Raw genomic sequence first — 17977 nt, 5'->3', positions numbered from 1 at the left:
TAAAATTAAATTCTATAAAAGGTTATTCTGATGTACAAGAGGATTGACAGTAGAAAATAAAAGGGGGGAAAACTAATTTTCCAGATGAAGTTACAAGTTCCTCAAGTTGCAGTATCATTTTCTGAGACTGTATATATAAATTATTTCTTATTATTCTCTTTATGACCTCTAAGAAACCCAATTTCTACAATTTGTGAGAATGTGTAGTCTTTGTGTGTACACATACACACATATAAGAGCTTGCTGTGTAAGAATGATGATGCAAATTTAGATCCTAGCACCCAAATAAAAAGCTGGGTGTGGCCATACAGATCTGTGACCCCTGTGGTGTAGCAGATGTAGACAGCATGTAAACAGGGCTTGGTGTCCACCAGTGTAGATCTAGGGTCAGTGACAGAGCCTGCCCTAAAGGAATAAGCCAGAGCGGAGTGAGCAGGATACCAGTGTCCCCTTCTAGACCAGGTGGGCATACACAGGTGGACACACCATCCACACATATACCACACTCCTAAACACACACATACACACAAACTGGAAAATTGTGAAAATATAAAGTTTCAGAATTTTTACAAGAGGAAGCAGAACAACAAAAATATTAGCAATACCAACTTAATCCGAACCCCCCAAAAATTTACAAATTCTAGAGTTTGATTCTTGTGTAAGAATCTTGCAATCACTGCCTCTTCTTCCCATCTATATAGATAAAAGTGGTTGAAATTCTCAGCCCATGGAGCCCATGGAGCTCAAGGGTGGCTCTGTGGTTTAGAGCACCAGCTGCTGTTGAAGAGAACCCCAGTTCCATTTGCAGGACCCACAACTGTCTGTAACTCCAACTCCAGGAAATCTGACACCCACTTCTGACCTCCATGGGCAGCTTCACTCATGAAGTACACATACATCCACTCATACACAACCTAATCATAAAATAAATAAGTATTAATTAAACAGTCCCAGCCCAAGACTGGCAAGGCTTACCATTATAACACTGAAGCCACCATCAGAAAGAGCTAGCTCCACACTGTACAAGGAAAAAATTTGGAATTTTGAGAAAAAAAGCAGAAACTATGTATATATAAACACCATAGAACCTTCATCTGGTGATGGATGGAGATAGAGACAAAGACCCACATTGGAGCACTGGACTGAGCTCCCAAGGTCCAAATGAGGAGCAGAAGGAGGGAGAACATGAGCAAGGAAGTCAGGACAACGAGGGGTGCGTCCACCCACTGAGAAGGTGGGACTGATCTAATGGGAGTTCACCAAGGCCAGCTGGACAGGGAGTGATGGAACATGTGATCAAACAGGACTCTCTGAATGTGGCTGGCAAAGAAGGCTGGCTGAGAAGCCAAGGACAATGGCACTGGGTTTTGATTCTACTGCATGGACTGACTTTGTGGGAGCCTGGTTTGTTTGGATACTCACCTTTATAGACCGGATGGAGGGGGTAGGACCTTGGACTTCCCATGGGGCAGGGAACCCTGACTGCTCTTAGGACTAGAGAGGGAGGGGGAGGTGGAGAAGGGGAGGAAAAATGGAGGTAGAAATTTTTAATAATAAATAAATAAACAAACACCTAAAGGAATACTATCTTAAGTTATATACAGATACTAAACTGTACGTAATGCTCTCACCAGTACCTTGTGTTTAAGGCAGATTACAGAGGGTATCTACAGAAAGAAGCTACCATCACTAACTGTAAGATTCTGCCAAGGGAAGTAAAGTCTAGTACAGGTGAAATGAAATTTTGATTACAAAGTTACCAGTGTGTTGCCTAATCTGCACTTCTATTCCCTAAAGCTAAACATCTTTTCCTATTTCTCTTTAGGGGCTGGCAAACCACCATCCCTCAGTCATGTGCGACCATACCTATTCATGTGAGTTCCCTACAATTACACTCACGGGAGGATTATTTGGAGAGTGGCCCAAAGAGTTGATGCGTCTGATGAGCCACAAAAGCTCACATTTTACAGAAAATGTCTGCAGATTTACATTTTATGTTCATCACTCTACTGTCACGTCTTTTTTCCTGAAATCGTCACAAATCGAAACACCTTCCTGTATCCAGCGGAAGCACTACTCATAATAATTCCCAAGGCTCCATTTTGCTGTGAGAGGGTTTCCTCACAGTCAAGCCCATTCTGCCTCCTCCTCCTAGATCTTTCTGGATACACTTGCTGAGTTCTCTCGTACTCACGCCCAAGGACCTACATGCTCCTAGTCGCCATCGAAATAAGGTTCCAAATTTCCCATCCAAGATTCAGACTTAGCCTCACTCCTTCCTGCCCTTGGCCCCATCTAGCCCATGTCCACACTTCTACACACACCCGAAGTTTCTGCCACTACCATGCTGGCTCCTGCAACCCTGCCTGGCTCTAGTCTAGTCTGGCTCCATTTCTACCAGAGGATTGTCTTTTCCTATTCCATAATTATCTCTTCACATCAGCCCGTAGATTATGATTCAGCCACTACTGCCCAGGACTTATTCAACAGTCATTTCCTGCTAGATTTTCAGTTCATTTTAGAGATTTCAGTGGTAACAAAAGTAAAGTAAAACAACAAAGACCCAACATGTCACCAAGCACTCGGGTATGAAGAGCTCATTTTAGGATGCTCCTCCTACATGTGGATGGCAGCTTCTATTACATCACAACAGGGGACCACCTATACGCCAGTCAGAAAGCTTCTCTCCATGCATGCAGCAATAAAGTTTCCATCAGACTCAACTGTGTTCAAGATACTTAACATTTTTGCTTTTTATCTACTCAAAGAGTTAATTAGTCTCTTTTGAAAAACATCATATAAAACAGCAGTGGGTTATTAGAAGAATTAAAAGATATCAATGAAGCATAATGTACACTCTGCTTTTGCAAAAGCTAGCATCTTGTTTATTTGCCATATCTGCACATTAGTTCCCAGAACTAATCACTATTTGCTCAGCAGACTCTGACACGAGATGACAAAGTTTGAGGTCATCGGGTCTTTAACAGGCTGCACACCTAAGAATTATCATCTGGACTTCCAACAAAACAAAAAAGCCTTGCTGTAGACTCCCTAGCAAGGCAGTCTGGAGGTTTCCTTCTCTACCGCTGCTCCTTTTTGCTCTGGTGCTCTGTCTTCTCTTTGGTGTTCTTGCCTTATGCCACCAAAATGTGCCTGTCCCGGCTGCAGAGTCAGACCCGCCGCCCTGGAGGGCAGCACCTGCTAGGCTGGGCTACTGAGAAAGGAGCCCAATTTAGAAATCCAGTCCCAGTTCTGTCCTCTGGCTCTCTTCAAAGCCATTACCATCAACAATGAGTATCCCAGCCTGGTCTTTATAGTCTCTTAAAGCCATGCCAGAGCTTTAGCCTTCCACCCTAGCCCACCAATGACTCACTCTTGATGGAGAACTTTCACTTTTAACTGATTTTCAAACACAAATTAAAGTACTGGAAATTAATAGCTGGAAAAAGATGAAAAAGAATTTACTTCAAATTCAGTTTTAGTCATTACACGTCAAGAAGTACTAAACATCAGACTTGGAGGTGCGTGGGGGGCGGGTCTTTTCCATGGGCAACATATGTAAGAGATAATAATAGCTCAAACCCCAAGTGTGTTGTGAACGTACAAATGTGTGCACCTATTTCCTAAATAAATGTTAGCTAGCATGATACATGTAACAATGTCAAGGCCAACCAGGCATAGCAGAGTTAAATACCTGCTACTGTCAACCACAGTGTAAATGTGTTAGAAGCCAAGCTTTTTGCTGCCAAATTCTGAAGCCTCTGTCTTTGAAAAGCTATAAGCACTGCATTCACGGAGAAGGCAGGTGGCATAAAGAGGTTGGTGAGGTTAGATGTTTCTGTGAATCCATTTTAGAAAGATCTAAAACTCTAGACAGCAGTGTGCATGCACTCAAATGTGCAAAACTGGGAACAAGTCATCCTGCACTGAAAAATCAAAGCCATGTACAGAGCACCAACATCCAGGACAGGGCTAGTTTTTAAATATATAGTTAGCCTTTCGACTTCTCTCTGTGGACAAAGCTAGGATGCTAAGAACAACACTGAAGATTTATTGTCACGCTCAAATTTCCCTGCTATCCAATTGTCTGTGGACTCTCAGAGAGGCTTTCCATTTAGCTCTTTGGGGGACTACCTAATGATCACTCACTGCAGCACAGACTTCTCTCACCAGTAGCCATGTTTACTAGCTAAACCTGAAGCAGATTCATGGGACAACCAAAGAAGCACTATCAGTGTTAGGAACACTGATGGATGCCATCTTTACCATCGTAAGACATGGAATCTTTGGCTGCAGTGAGAGCTGCTAGTAACAAAATAAAAGTGTTTTTACTTATCACAATCAAATCCAAGGAAACAGTATTTGTCAACAGACTGGTGTACCCTAGTTTTACTGGACAGGCTATCCCTGGACCAACCATAACTACATACTGGTTGTCCATCTGAATAATGCAAAACATAGAACTAGAGTGGAGTGCTTTGCAATCTTTCGTCTATGTCCAGGTAATGAAATGGACTTGTGGTGCTATGTTTATATTTCTTTTCTGATGGTTTTATGATTTTATTTGTAGAGAAAAATCAAGTACAATGACAATTTCATAGATGTACAAACAACACTTTGGTTACACCTCCCCACCCCCCACTTATTTTCTTCCCATTCCTGTCAGTACCTCGTCTTCCCTACAAGTCTCTCCATCATATTCGTGCCTTTTTGCTTCATGTTGTGCTGATGTAGGATTCCCCTCTGTATGCTGTGAATATCATTGGTTATTATGGAAACTGCTTTGGACCTATAGCAGAGCTATAGGGGAACAGAGTTAGTGGGGAAAACTAAACTGAATGCTGGGAGAAAGGAGGTGGAGTCAGAGAGAAGCCAAGAGCTTCTTTGATTCTCATGTTTTCTGGGCATATAGATCAGTTTTTTTGTTTGTTTGCTTTGCATTATGTATATGCGTCTTATCTATGTGTTTGTATAGCACATATATCTGGATGCTAGTGGAGGCCAGAAGAGGGCATCAGATACCCCAGAACTGGAGTTACACATCAACAGTTATATATCACCTGATGGGTGCTGAGACAGGAACTCAGGTCCTCTAAAGGAGCAGCAATACTCAAAACTGCTAGCCATCTCTCTAATGCTTAGGCCTCAGGATTAGGCTTGCCTCTTTGATAAGTTCAGAGAATTGCTTGGAGGCCTTTCAAGCTACTCCCTCATTGTTCCCAAGGCAGTGTATCCAGACGTGGTTATTAAGGCTCACAGCCAAAGCACCTGCCTTTCTCAGAAATCCAGACTTGTCTGACCCTACAGTCCGTGCCTCAGCTATGGCTATCTTCCTCATCCAGTTCCTGAAAGTATGCACACTGAGATGCTTTGGAGGAAAACACAGGAAAGAGAGTACTACCTGCTTAGCTGGAAGTTGCCACTGAGACCCTGTCTTTGCCTCAGGCTCTGCTGGCTGTGATTCCCCAATAGGTTGCCCACTGGAAATACTTTCTTCTTTCTCTGGTCTCATTTAATTTAAGATCTGCTTCAGCCAGATCTTTGGCAGCTGCTATCAATAGCCCCGAGACAAGCTGCATTCCCATGAATCCTTTCGCAGCGTCCATACTGGCTGGGAAGTCAAGTTCCCATTACCAAAATTTCTCACTATACCATACACACTTTACTAACTGCAGTTTCCTGGAATCGGAATGAGTGGGCATGGGCTCAGATCCTCAATGAGCTATTTAAGAGACATCAAGTGGTATATCTGCTGATACAAAGAGTCACGTAGAAGTCATGTCTTCACAAAACAACACTTTTTCCAAGGGCACTGCTTTTAGTATAGTTGCCTAGGCTGGTTCCAGCTGCCCCATTTGTTTCTGCCGAACTTTTGGATGCCTCCATATTAATTTATATATAGGGAAGGTAAATGGAACTAAAAGATGAAGCAAACAGGGAAAAATTGAAAAATAACAGCAAAGGAACAGAAAATGTAGGCCACAGCTAGACCCAAAGTTTAAGTAGTTAGTCACTACTATTTGAGTCAGATTCAGTCTTCAAAAGTAAAAGAGCAATAAATGAGCTCATCAGATATTCTAGCACACGGAATCTGAGAACTGGTTTTGTACCAGTTTTCTATTTCTGCATGGGATGACATCAACAAGCCAAGGGGAAGCAAACCGGAAGAGAATGATCCCAATGTTACTTTAAACTATCACAAAAAGTTTTAACTCTATGGGCAACTTAGGGGAACTGAGTTTTTAAATGCATATGCTGTAGAGTGGGGATCATTAGCTCTCAGTCTGCTGACCTCTGGTAACATGGATCTGAATCCTGAGGCCCAGAGGACTGCACCAAAGTAAAAGATGCGATTAATAAAAATAGTATGTCCATGACTAGAAACCATGTCCTCTGACTCTCTTTTTTCATCACATTGCAACATGTTGGACTACTCATGTTGTTGAACTGAAGGACACTACACTATATATTTCATCTCAAAGACTCTTGTGAAAAAAACCCACAGGAGCCCTTTCCACCCCACTGTGGATCTGACCCTTTTTCTACACTTCTAAGATACTTCTTCAAAAAAAAAAAAGTGCATATTCCAGTCTCTTGGGCTCCTGAGTGTGGTAGAACCAAGTTTGAGAATCATCTTAATAATTTAATTAGTGTCTTAATCAGTACCCACCTCACCCAAGCCTCCTTCAGTAAGAAATGGTGCTGCTGCCTTCAGAGGAGGGTTAACCACCTTGTTTCAGCTCAGAGCATCTTGGCTCAGGTAGGTGTGGACTCCTTCAGTTGAATGAAGGTTCTTCTTCCTAACCCAGCAATCTTGACATTCTCTTCATGCTTTTGTGCTGTGAGGGGCAGGAACTCAGTACAAACAGTAACTAATGTGCAGTTGGTAGTTAAAGGAATAATTATTTTTAGGAAGTCTGAAGAATTTAGTTACAGCCAAGATAGGGCCAGCTCTATTTTCTGCAAAACAGCAACAAAAAACTACAAGCAAAAAAAAATATGGATCATAAATCTAATACAACAATCAAAAGTTCAACTGTGCCAACATCTACTCAGTACCTAGTGTTGACATTAGGGACACAGCAATGAGTGGATTCCTCCTGAAGCAACCCAAAATCAAGGGGAGAAACAGAAGTAAAAGGAGCTAACAGCTACAGTTTTAAGTAAAATAACCTCTATCAAACTTCTCGAATCAGAGAGGAGGCTTGGCTCAGTCCATGCACCTTATCATTTGCTTTCTCTGCCCGTGCTCTTCAACAATAACACTAAAAATGAAGCAGCCATAGGTTTGGTGAAAAGGACAAGAGAAAAAAAAATGAAGGTCTTGAAAATTCCATCTCCCAGATAATCATACCTTCTGGAATCAACTGTTTTATCACAGCAGTAATGTTTCCAATTTAGAACTATGAAATATCAAAAAATTAATCATTTCCTATTTTTTGAAGCTTTGTCCTAGATTCCATTTAGTGAAACTGTGAGTAGTACAAAGTGCCTAACTCAACAAATATGTACGTCCTACCCCGCCCCCAGAGACACAGCACAGGCAGCGGTAGCAAAGCATTGGGAAGTGGTGTTTCCCCTCTCAGAACTGACTCCAGAGCTGTGTAATTAGCTACAATTGCTGAATTATAGTAGCCCAGGGAGAGCGGACTGAGAAGTATTTGTTTATTCACAATGAACGATAATGTAAAATACTTCATTGCTTTCAGATGCTGCAGCTCCTGTAAGAAGAAAGGTCAATCAATTACTAATTTAGGGTGGAAGAAAATAAATTCAGAAATTACATTTTTCAAGGAGACAAGGTTGAAAACTCTACTTCAAATGAAACTGTGAATAGCCAAATGACCCACATCCCAAGCTCTCAAACAGAACACTGACAAAACATTTTAAATATATTTAGGGAACTGTAAGGAGCAAGAACTACCAATGATTAAACTCATATTCATTATTCATGTTAATAGCTTTCTGATACTATGGTAATAGTTAATACAGGCAGAAGCTGAAGGCGTGAAGTGGTGGTGAAACACTGTGATTTCTATTATTAAACAAGATAAACACACAATGTTCTTTGTACTCATTTTTCTGACATTTAATCCATGACAGCCAATCATTTCAGATACCGCTCAACTTGTCCTTCGGCCCACATTTAACACATCATTCTCAGCAGGCCTGGCAAATGAACCCTTCTTCAGATCTGCTCTATCTTGAACAGGGTTGGAAGCACACTGGGCACCTGTTCAGCCTGTTTCTCTGGAACTTTAGTAACAAGCACCAAAATGATACTCTTTCCTCAGGTGGGTCCAATCTTTTCCAGTAAGGCTGGTAACTTTGCCTTAAACTAACCATGATATTCACTACTATATGTTATGTAATAATGATGCTAGTGTGCTTACACGTAGGGATACGGAGCTTTTAAAATCTTTACACTCAAGAATTTGAGTATCAATACCACCCCGAGAAGATACTTTTCCATTCAATATTGGTCCAAGTTTCAGAATTAGAGCTTGTTAAATGCCTAGAAATGCTACCTTTGCTCGCTAGAAGCTCCTATCTTGAAAATCAGCATCTGAAAATGTTACTACACTAGAAGACAGAGCCTTTAAAGAACTAATTCATTCAAAGACAGTCACTGGAATGAATCATGTAAGAAGAAGTAAGGACAGTGGTATATACAAAGGGAAAATACATGAGGACACCTAAAGAAGGTGCCAACTACGAGCCAAGGAGAGAAGGAAGATGCAGATAAAATCAGCTCTGTTGACCCTATGGTCTCAGCCTTCTAGTGCCCCACATGCCTACCATATGTTGGAACTGTTGTGGCAGCCTAAGCAGATTAAGACACGTGTATACCAACTCTTGCCTTTTCTGGGTAAGAATGCCCAGCTTTCAGATAGTGCAAATTCAATAATTTCACCAAAATTCTCCCCACGTTGCTGGCAATATTCTGGAAGCTGAACATACAAGATCTCATTTGACTTCATCTTAAACTGACTTCAACAATGCCTGTTACTAGAGTCACCATGTAATAGTGAGTGGCAAGTGACCTTCTTAAGAACTTTCTTCTGCTACACAACAACCACAAAAGAGCATAGCATATTAGAAAGCTTGAGTATAAATAAAGCCTCCTTTCCTGCAAAAGGAAATATATCACTGCATGTGTTCATACTAACTGGAAAGTTACCAGAAGAATTAGTTTGGGTGATGAGCATGGGGGGCCATTAGTAAAAACCTGGGGCATGGTGATTTCATGAGATTTTTGTTTGTTTTTGAGACAGGGTCTCACTTAAAATCCAGGCTGGCTTGAAACTCACTACATAGTCTAGGATAGTCTCAAACTCTCTGTAATACAGTTGCCTCGCTTCTGGAACTGTAAACACCAGCCACTATGATCATTCCTGACTCATGATTTTAACTAGGTGACTTTTCCACTATAGGCAGACATAAGGGCATGGCCTCACAGTGGCTGTGATATTCTAAGGAGTCTAGTCTGATCCTTAGATTTCTCAGCCCTACACTCTAGGCAGCTACTCAATTAGGGATAATCTACAAGTTGCAACCTATTTACCATTCTTGTGTAGAACATATTTAAATAAAAATTTCAAATTCCAAATTCTATTAAGGGCCTCTGGTTCTTGACTGCTTTAGTTGAGATGATAATTAATGAGCTCAACCCAACCACACACCTCAGGAGCTATCATGTCAGGATTACTGCTTGAGCTTTGGGTTAGATTAATTGATGATCTTCTGACCCAAAGAAAGGAGCAAATCTGTAGGAGCCAATCCAGGGGCCCCGGAAGTCATGTTCCCTTAGGGCCTCCTTTACCCCGAAGATCAGGCTTCCATTTTTTTTTTCTACATATCCCCTGAATCTTTTGCGCATGACTTTTCACGATTCCATTTGACTAGACCCCAGAACAGAGGCAGTGCTCCCATTTCCAGTTCACTTTTAATCATAGAAAACAGCTAGCACAATATCAAAGGCCCACGTGCGAGTTCCTGTGGTCCCAGTGGGAGCAGAAGGCTCACCAAGAAGAGCAGAGTGGGAGTTCTATAACAATGCAAAGAAGCAAGAGAAAATGGAGGTAGGAGCCAATGACAATTTGCATCTTCCAGCTGGCAGGATATGGCTGCAAAGCAAAAAATTACATTCTAATTTAAGACGGCTATGACTTCCCCTAGGATTAGCCAGAGTCACACTGTTGACCTCTGCCGTTTCTATAGTTGGAAACTGGTTTTATTATTTCAGTGGGTAGAAAACAAAGGTAATGAAAAGGAGGGAGGGAAAACAACCAAGTTCCCCACTCTGGCTGACCTTCTTCCCCAGAAGGACAGCCCAAGCAGCTAGTCATTTACAGAGTGTGTTCTGGGGAGAAGAGCAATTATTCCTTCCACGGGCCAAAACGGGCATTTGTTTAAAAGGGTCAAAAGGAAAGAGTTTTGTCTACGCTGTAAGGAAGCTTATAATAGTTATTTTCCATTACTTTCTCCCTTGATAGTTTTCTTTTGACATTTTAGACTGCAGGGACACCTTGAATTAGCTCTAGGGGAAAGGAGAGAAAAATGAAAATAATAAGACATGTCTCCATACACACTATATCTGAAATTTCATTTACCAAACATATGAACTCATACAGGCAATATAGAAAGGGGGGATATGGGAAAGTGAAAAGAGGAGTCCACTCGGCAAACACAACAAAAGGGTCATCCCAACAGAAGGATGGGAGGCTCTGGGAGACAGATTTGCAGGCCTGGATCTCATGATGAAGGACGTCTATCATAAGAGGACCCCACTAACATCCTCACCCCCAGTGTAGGAGGCCTCCACATGGCAAACCACAGTATTTTTAGAGCTTGGAGAAAACAAAGGGAATGTGAACATGCTAAAGACCCACAATATGTCCAAATTTCTAATCTGTGAAGCATGCCAAGCAGGGGGCAGTATGGAGCCCAGGTGACAGACAAGGATTCCAGTCCCACCAGGGTACAGCTACAGCAGTCTTCCTGGCCTTACTGCTCATCATTTATGAAGTTAGAGTAGACAAGCAGTAGCATCACCAAGGCTTAGACTTCACTTCAAAAACAATATGGAAACTAAACTCTGGGAATTTTGCTTTGTGAAAGTAAATTCACCTCAGTATACACTGTGTACCTCATATAATATAGTTTACCTGTCATTAATTTTTATTGCATCTGTAACAAGATTGTTGGATTTTTTTTTAATTTGAACAACTTAAGACATGCCCATTCTGTGTGCTTTCTGTAAAGTTCTTTTGGTCCTCAAAATATCTGCATAAATAACGAAGAATAATGTCCCCACTTACAGATGGGCAATCTCTGCTGAGATAGCAAGGGAATCATACCAGGCTCACAACTAGTTATCATAACCTGAGTCCTGGCATGGTCATCTCCGTAGGACACTGGGACCTTGATAGTCTATTACTAAGAGAAAGTCAATCTATCACAACTTTGAACCAATAACACAAAAGCAAAGGCATTTCCGTGATCATCCCTCTTGCAGAGCCTTCTTCCACCTAAACAGTATTTCTAACAGGTTCTGTATTAAACATTGTGCCCAAAGACACCAAGATCCCTAATTTCAAAAATATTAAACTTTGTCAGAAGAGGTGTAAATAAGAATTGAAAGCAACTAGGCAACAATTAAATTAGCAAAGAGCAATATATAACAGATGCGCTTAACCAGCAAAGGATGTGTTTGTAGATGCCCATGGACGCCTGAAAACCATGGATAGTACCTAATCCAGTGTACCCTTTTTTTCCTAGCCACATACAACCATGATAAGGTTTAGTAAAATACAGTAAGAGAATAATGACAACAATAAATAGAACAGATATAGAAATATGCTTATAAATGAGAGCTCATTACACTTCTCAGAATGGGGTACAACTTAGAACTGAGGACCTGTTCAGCTGTGGTTGACTGGGTAATGAGACTACAGAAAGTGAGACCCTGGACATGGGACCACCTTGAGAATGAGAGGTAGGCACAGGCACCTAGAGAGTACTGTTACAGCTGAAACCTCCATGTGTGGGTGGCTGGTCAGGAACAAGTCCTGCTGAGTCCAACACAGCTCAACTTGGCTCTGGTCACTGAGCAAATGATATACACAAAAGGCTGCGGGGAGAAGAACAAATTGGTTTAATAACACAGACTGGATCAAGTTAATGTGCCTTCTCAGGCTACATCAGTACGAGCGCCAATTATGTAACGAAGATGTAGAAATAATGAAATTACATAGAGATGAATGCATTTGACAGTCAGCAAAAATGGAAGCAAATGCACTAATAAAGTTAACCTAAGTAACCTGGGTCAATGCCGAACAACAGCAAAGAGTCCACAAACATAAAGTGGGTTGATATCACATACAGTCCAGTCCCATAGCATCCAAAAGGCTTAGTTCCGGCAGCACTCAGCCTCCCACAGCACAGAGGTAGGAGTATGGGCACCAGTTCTCAGAGACTGCTCTGCTGATTCCTCGTCCCACTCATTTGGAAGTATTATTCCCTCACTCTCATTGTTTGTTTAACTTTTACAAGGTCCTCAAGATTTTGCCCAGTATTAAATCTTTCAGAACGCTTTCCCTACCATTTCCAACCAAAACTAACTGGGAGCTCACAAGGAGCCACTTCCTGTTTGGCAAAAGTTCCTGCTGCTTCCAAGCAGTAACCTGTGGGTATGCCCGAACTCCATGTCTCCCTTTCCAGCAGAGAGCTGCTAGCCTATAAGATCCCTGGCTTACTTGTTTTCACAGATCTACTATGTAACACTTTGCCTAGACACAGTAGAAACTCCATAAATACTTGTTGGATAGAAAATTAATCAAAATTCATAGAAGATATATCAACTGCCAACATTGGTATCTATATAACTGGTACAATGCTTATCAATACAGAGCAGATACTAAACAAATATTCACAGATAGGATAGTATTGTTGTTATAATTCAAAATCTGCATGAAGCTGTAAGGAAATGCCCATTTTAACAAAACCAGCAATAAATAGTCTAGTCAATGCTTATATAATTATTTTTTCAGTCTACCTTTTATCTCTACAGTTGGGAGAGTTAAACCACACATTATCATAATCAATTTTAAGCAACAACCCGGTGAAGTGGATGCTAGGAAACTGGAAATCTAGCTAACTTTTCACTCCAATACAATTCCTCTGGTTAGTGCTTAATTTGGGAATGTTAGAAGAATGATACTAATCACATGACAGCTGGTGAGTACAGAGGCCATGAAGTGAAACAAAATAAAATTATTATGATGGGGGCAAAATTTACAACTCAACTATCAAACACGGAATGACTGAGAAAGACAGAGGGGATGTGTATGAAACAAAACAGAAGCTAGAAGTTTTAAGAGTCGAGAAACAATCACTGACCTAGGACGGGACAGTGGATACGCAACAATTAGTTGCTAGCAAGAGACACAACTTCTCTGCAATGTGCTGATGATCACAGCACCAATAAACCAAAAAAAGAGACTGCACATGGAGACTGCACAGAGGTGTGAAGCCCTGGAAACGGCTCAAGTAAAGCCATTCTGTGGGCTAGTTACCGCTCACAATCACTGCTCAGTGAAATCATATGAATGTTTTGAAAACTAACCAAATTATATTTATATACTTAATCATATAAAAAATTGTAAAGAAAATGAGATCATTTGAGTTTGTGGCTCTGTTCCAAATCTGTGATGGGCTCTAGCTAGCAGTGCCTTGAGATGGCACAGGGCATTACATGGTAAGAAAAAAGAAGGTCCGGGGAAACGTTTGTTCCTCTGGATTCTGGTTTAAGTTCATTCTTACCCAAGCCAATCCCTAGCACCCTCCTCTTCCTCTCTTCTTCTTTTCTTTTCTTCCTCCCTCCCTTTCTCTCTCCCTCCCTCTCTCCTTCTCTCCCTCGCTCCCTCCCTCCCTCCCTAATTTTCTCCCTGGAAAGCAACCAGTATTTAATCACAAAAACTCCACCCTGAGAACTTCATCTAATGCTAACAACTTCCCAAAGGTCCCACCTCTTAACATCATTACCAATGCAGTTCTAAGTCTCCTGTCTCTCTGAATGGGAGGGAACTTAATTTAAGCATTAATTTTGGAAAGGGCAAACCATATTTAAAGCACAGCAAGGACAAACCACAGGGAGTAGAAACACACACATGTATTCACCCGCACAAATTTGTGTACACAAATGTTCACAGCAGCACCACACCTAAAAACCCTAAGCTGGAAGAAATCTAAACAGCCATTAGCAGATGCATGCCTAAACACATTATCAAACATCTACGCTATAAAATAATACTGAGAAAATATAAAGGACAAAATATTAATACACATAACAAGTGAATCCCCAAAATGCTTTGTTAAAGAAAGTAAGCAAACGCCAATTCAAAATCCATTCATACAAAACTCAACAAAAGGCACAAAATAAGGACAAAAATCAAACCAAAGATTGTTAGGAGTGAGGTTGGGGAAGGCAATAACTCCAGGGCATGTTTTAGGACGTGAGAGCTTTCTCTCTTCTAATGTTAAGATATAAATTATAAATACCATAAATATTATGCATCCACTTTAGAAAATTCATCAGGCTGAACATTTGATATGGATTCTAAGTTTATGTAAATAACTTAATCAAAATAACATAACACCTGAATGCTAAAGAAAAGGATGAAAGCCTATTACTGTAATGGTTTAGGTAAAAGTTGCTTAGTTTCCTGAAGGGCAGGCCACGAGGAAACTAGCTGATCCCACCACCCTAGGCATCTTTGGGCTCAGAAGGGTCGGGTGGGAGGTAATGGGTAAGAGAGAGAGAGGGCAGGGGAGAGGAGAAGAGGGAAAGCCACCTCTTCCAAAGATGGTGGGGACAGATGGAAAGCAGGTAGGCTAGAATTGGAAGGAAAATTTGCTAGCCTGGAAGGAAGGGGGAAGTGGGCGGGGCTTGTCTCTTAAAGGGACAGGACAAGTCAGTAGCAGGTCATATTATAATTATAATGTACAAAACTTTCTCACCATCTATTTACTAAGATATAAGATGCAAAGCCCTTCTACGCAGTAGCAATGAATTTTCTTTACAAATCAAATTTAAAAGAGATAAGTAACTGGCAAACCTGCTGCAGATTCATAGATCTGCATAGAGAGGAACAACAAAACCCTAAACAGAGGTCCTGACTTCATGAATGAAGAGAGAGAATAGGAAGCCATTTTATGCTAGTAGAACTAACTGAATTTCTCAATGGACAGAGACAAAGGAGAATCAAAAGATCTTCAAATATCATAATACCTATATGGACATTTTACCTGCATGTTACAGTAGAAGGAACTGGATCCCGTGGTAGGATGCACTGGGTGAGTTAGTCAGGGCAGTGCTGGAGAGCTAGCTCATCAAGGTAGGATTAGGGAAAGCTAGCCAGCTGGCCAGCCCAGCTTCTACCCAGACCCAGAACCAGCGCTATGAGTTGGCCCATCCCAACATTCACTAAATCTATGAACTGCTGGAGCATGTGAAGTGGACGAACCTACATATCCAAAACAGCAGAATCTCATTACACAGGACAACAGGATAGCCAAGAGGAGCCCCAGTGAGAATCCATTATTGGCGGTATAGCAGAAACCAGTGGCCTCGAGGCAGACCAAAGACTCATGGCAATGAACTCTTAAAAGAAAAGATGGACAGACTAAAAGGTGAACTGTGCGACTGTGCGCCATAATGGACCACACTATAGGGGCTGGAGAGATAGCTCAGTGGTTAAGAGCACTGGCTGCTCTTCCAAAGGTCCTGATTTTGATTCCCGGCAACCACATGTTGGCTCACAACCATCTATACTAGGATCTGGTGCCATCTTCTGGGCCTGCAGACATACATGTATATATAATAAATCTTTTTTTTAAAATGGACCACACTACAGCTTCTATGACAAAATTCTTCTCTTTTTTCTGTCTTTTTGTTTTGCTTTGTTTGGTTTGGTTTTGTCTTTGGTTTTTCTTTTAAATTTGATTTTGTTTTGAGGGGGTTGCAAGGGCAGAAGGCAGATGTGAGGGGACAGGGAGATAATAGTGGAATCCAAAAGCATGATATGAAATCTATAAAGAATCAATAAGAGTAAAAAGAAAAAGATTATCATAATACCACTGAAACATCAAATGTCAACTTCACTTGGAGGCATCTGCTGACTGCCCCATTTTAAACTGAAATATACCCGCCCACCCCAACTCCCACACTCAGAACTTCCTATTATCCTTCCCTGCTTCATTTTAAATTATGTCATTTAGGATCTGAAGACACCAGATAACATAACTTACTCATTAGTTATTAGTTTCCTCTAAGTACCAGACTAAGTTCTAAAAGGCAGTGTGCCCTGATTTACTCACTGCTTCATATACCCAGTACCTAGAAAAGTACCTAGTATGCAAGGTCAGGAAAACTATGAGATATTCGTAGCTAAAGAAGGCCCAGGGGGATACAACAGAAATCAGAATTGTTGATCTTCCAATGGATAATGGCTAAAGCTTTGCAAAGACACAAGATCTTAAAGACAGGCCTCCATTTAGTCTACAACTAAACTCTAAATGTGCCATTAAACCCAACCAACAAAAATCTATAATACTTCTCCAGTGCTGAACTTATGCAGGTTTATATAAGTGTCTTTGTATACTGCCAAGTACAATTACAGAGCAAATAATTCTGGCTATAAAATCAGATATATGGAAACATTCAGGTAGGTCCATAGCAGACATTCATTTTCCTGCATCCTTAAGCACTGATAGCATTGTGAGAATTCTGGGTCCTTTCTTTATACAAAACCTGCCACAGAGCACTGCACCAGGAAAAGAATGGCAGACTGACTGAAGAGAGCCTGTGGAGGACAAATGGATGTGGGCACTTTCTTCCTTGAAGCTTGAGTTTGGGGATGGGGGAACAGAGCCTGAAGGACAGAGGTAAACAAAGGGCCGGAGTTTAATGCAAGGACATGAGAAATGCATTTGTCTGAGGACATAGTGAGTAGAGCTCCTACTGTCTGATGAAGAACAGCATCCCACAGAAAGCATCCTCAAAGTAAGCTGCTTCTTTGGGAAGAGAATAGACCCTGGAAAACCCTCTAGCCCTGCAGGCCAGCTGCCCCGCCCCTGCCAACATGGAATATAGACAGCCAGTCTGCTCATTCGGTATTCATGGAAATCTGACCACTTGGCACGTGCCCACAGGGAGCTCAATTGTTGTAAACAGAACTGTGCAGAAGGAAGGCTGATGATTCTAGGAATTAAAAAATAAAAAAATCACAGCAAGTCACCAACTGAAGGGACTTTGCAAACGTCTAGCCCAAACACTCATTTTCCAGCAGAGGCTCAGAGCCTGTGTCAGCAGTTGGAGACACAGTGACAAAAGACCTCCTCCCCCAGCCCCCCTTGTGGGCCAGACATCAAGATCTGCCATCCGACCACCTGGGGTTGAATAAGGCTTGCCAACAATTAACACATTAACACATGGGTTTTGGGCAAGTTTCCTTCTCTAAGTGCTCCATCACCAGTGCGATGGGAACAGCACAGGGGTGTCAAATAGAAGGGTAACGGGAGACACTGCAGTGCACTTTAGGGTGATACCTGGCATGAGGCTGCACAGCAATAACAGCTGTGGCTATCATGGCTGCCAGTGGTTATAAAGACTGGTTCTTGCTAACTAACTCTGTCCCTGGACACAGGGTCACTCTTTCAAACTAAACTCAACTTCCTCAGTCTGTCTGTCTAGATAGCTTCTTTGAGAATTCTGGACCCTGATATCCAATGCCACTGGGCAGAGTGTACCACCAGCTGACTTGCAGCTGGGAAGGGCTGGGTGGGGACCCTCAGTACCACCCACCCACCCACTCATGATGATAAGAAGTTATCGCCATGCTAAGCCCAGCAGCCATTAATAAAATACCAACAATGCAAAGCAAACAGCAAAAAACCAGAAGTCTTTCCGTGTGTG

General features: G+C 41.6%; 1 protein-coding gene across 7 annotated transcripts in view; it reads right to left on the bottom strand.

Annotated features, from left to right (window-relative positions):
- The window catches only part of Fars2 (phenylalanyl-tRNA synthetase 2, mitochondrial), a 427446-nt gene that overhangs the window by 219063 nt on the left and 190406 nt on the right, over window positions 1-17977 (bottom strand). The window lies entirely within an intron of this gene.

This window comes from Myodes glareolus, chromosome 14, assembly GCF_982192425.1.
Source record: "Myodes glareolus chromosome 14, mMyoGla1.1, whole genome shotgun sequence".
Taxonomy (NCBI): domain Eukaryota; kingdom Metazoa; phylum Chordata; class Mammalia; order Rodentia; family Cricetidae; genus Myodes; species Myodes glareolus.
Note: the sequence above shows the minus strand (reverse complement) of the source record. Positions and strands in the feature narration are given on the sequence as shown.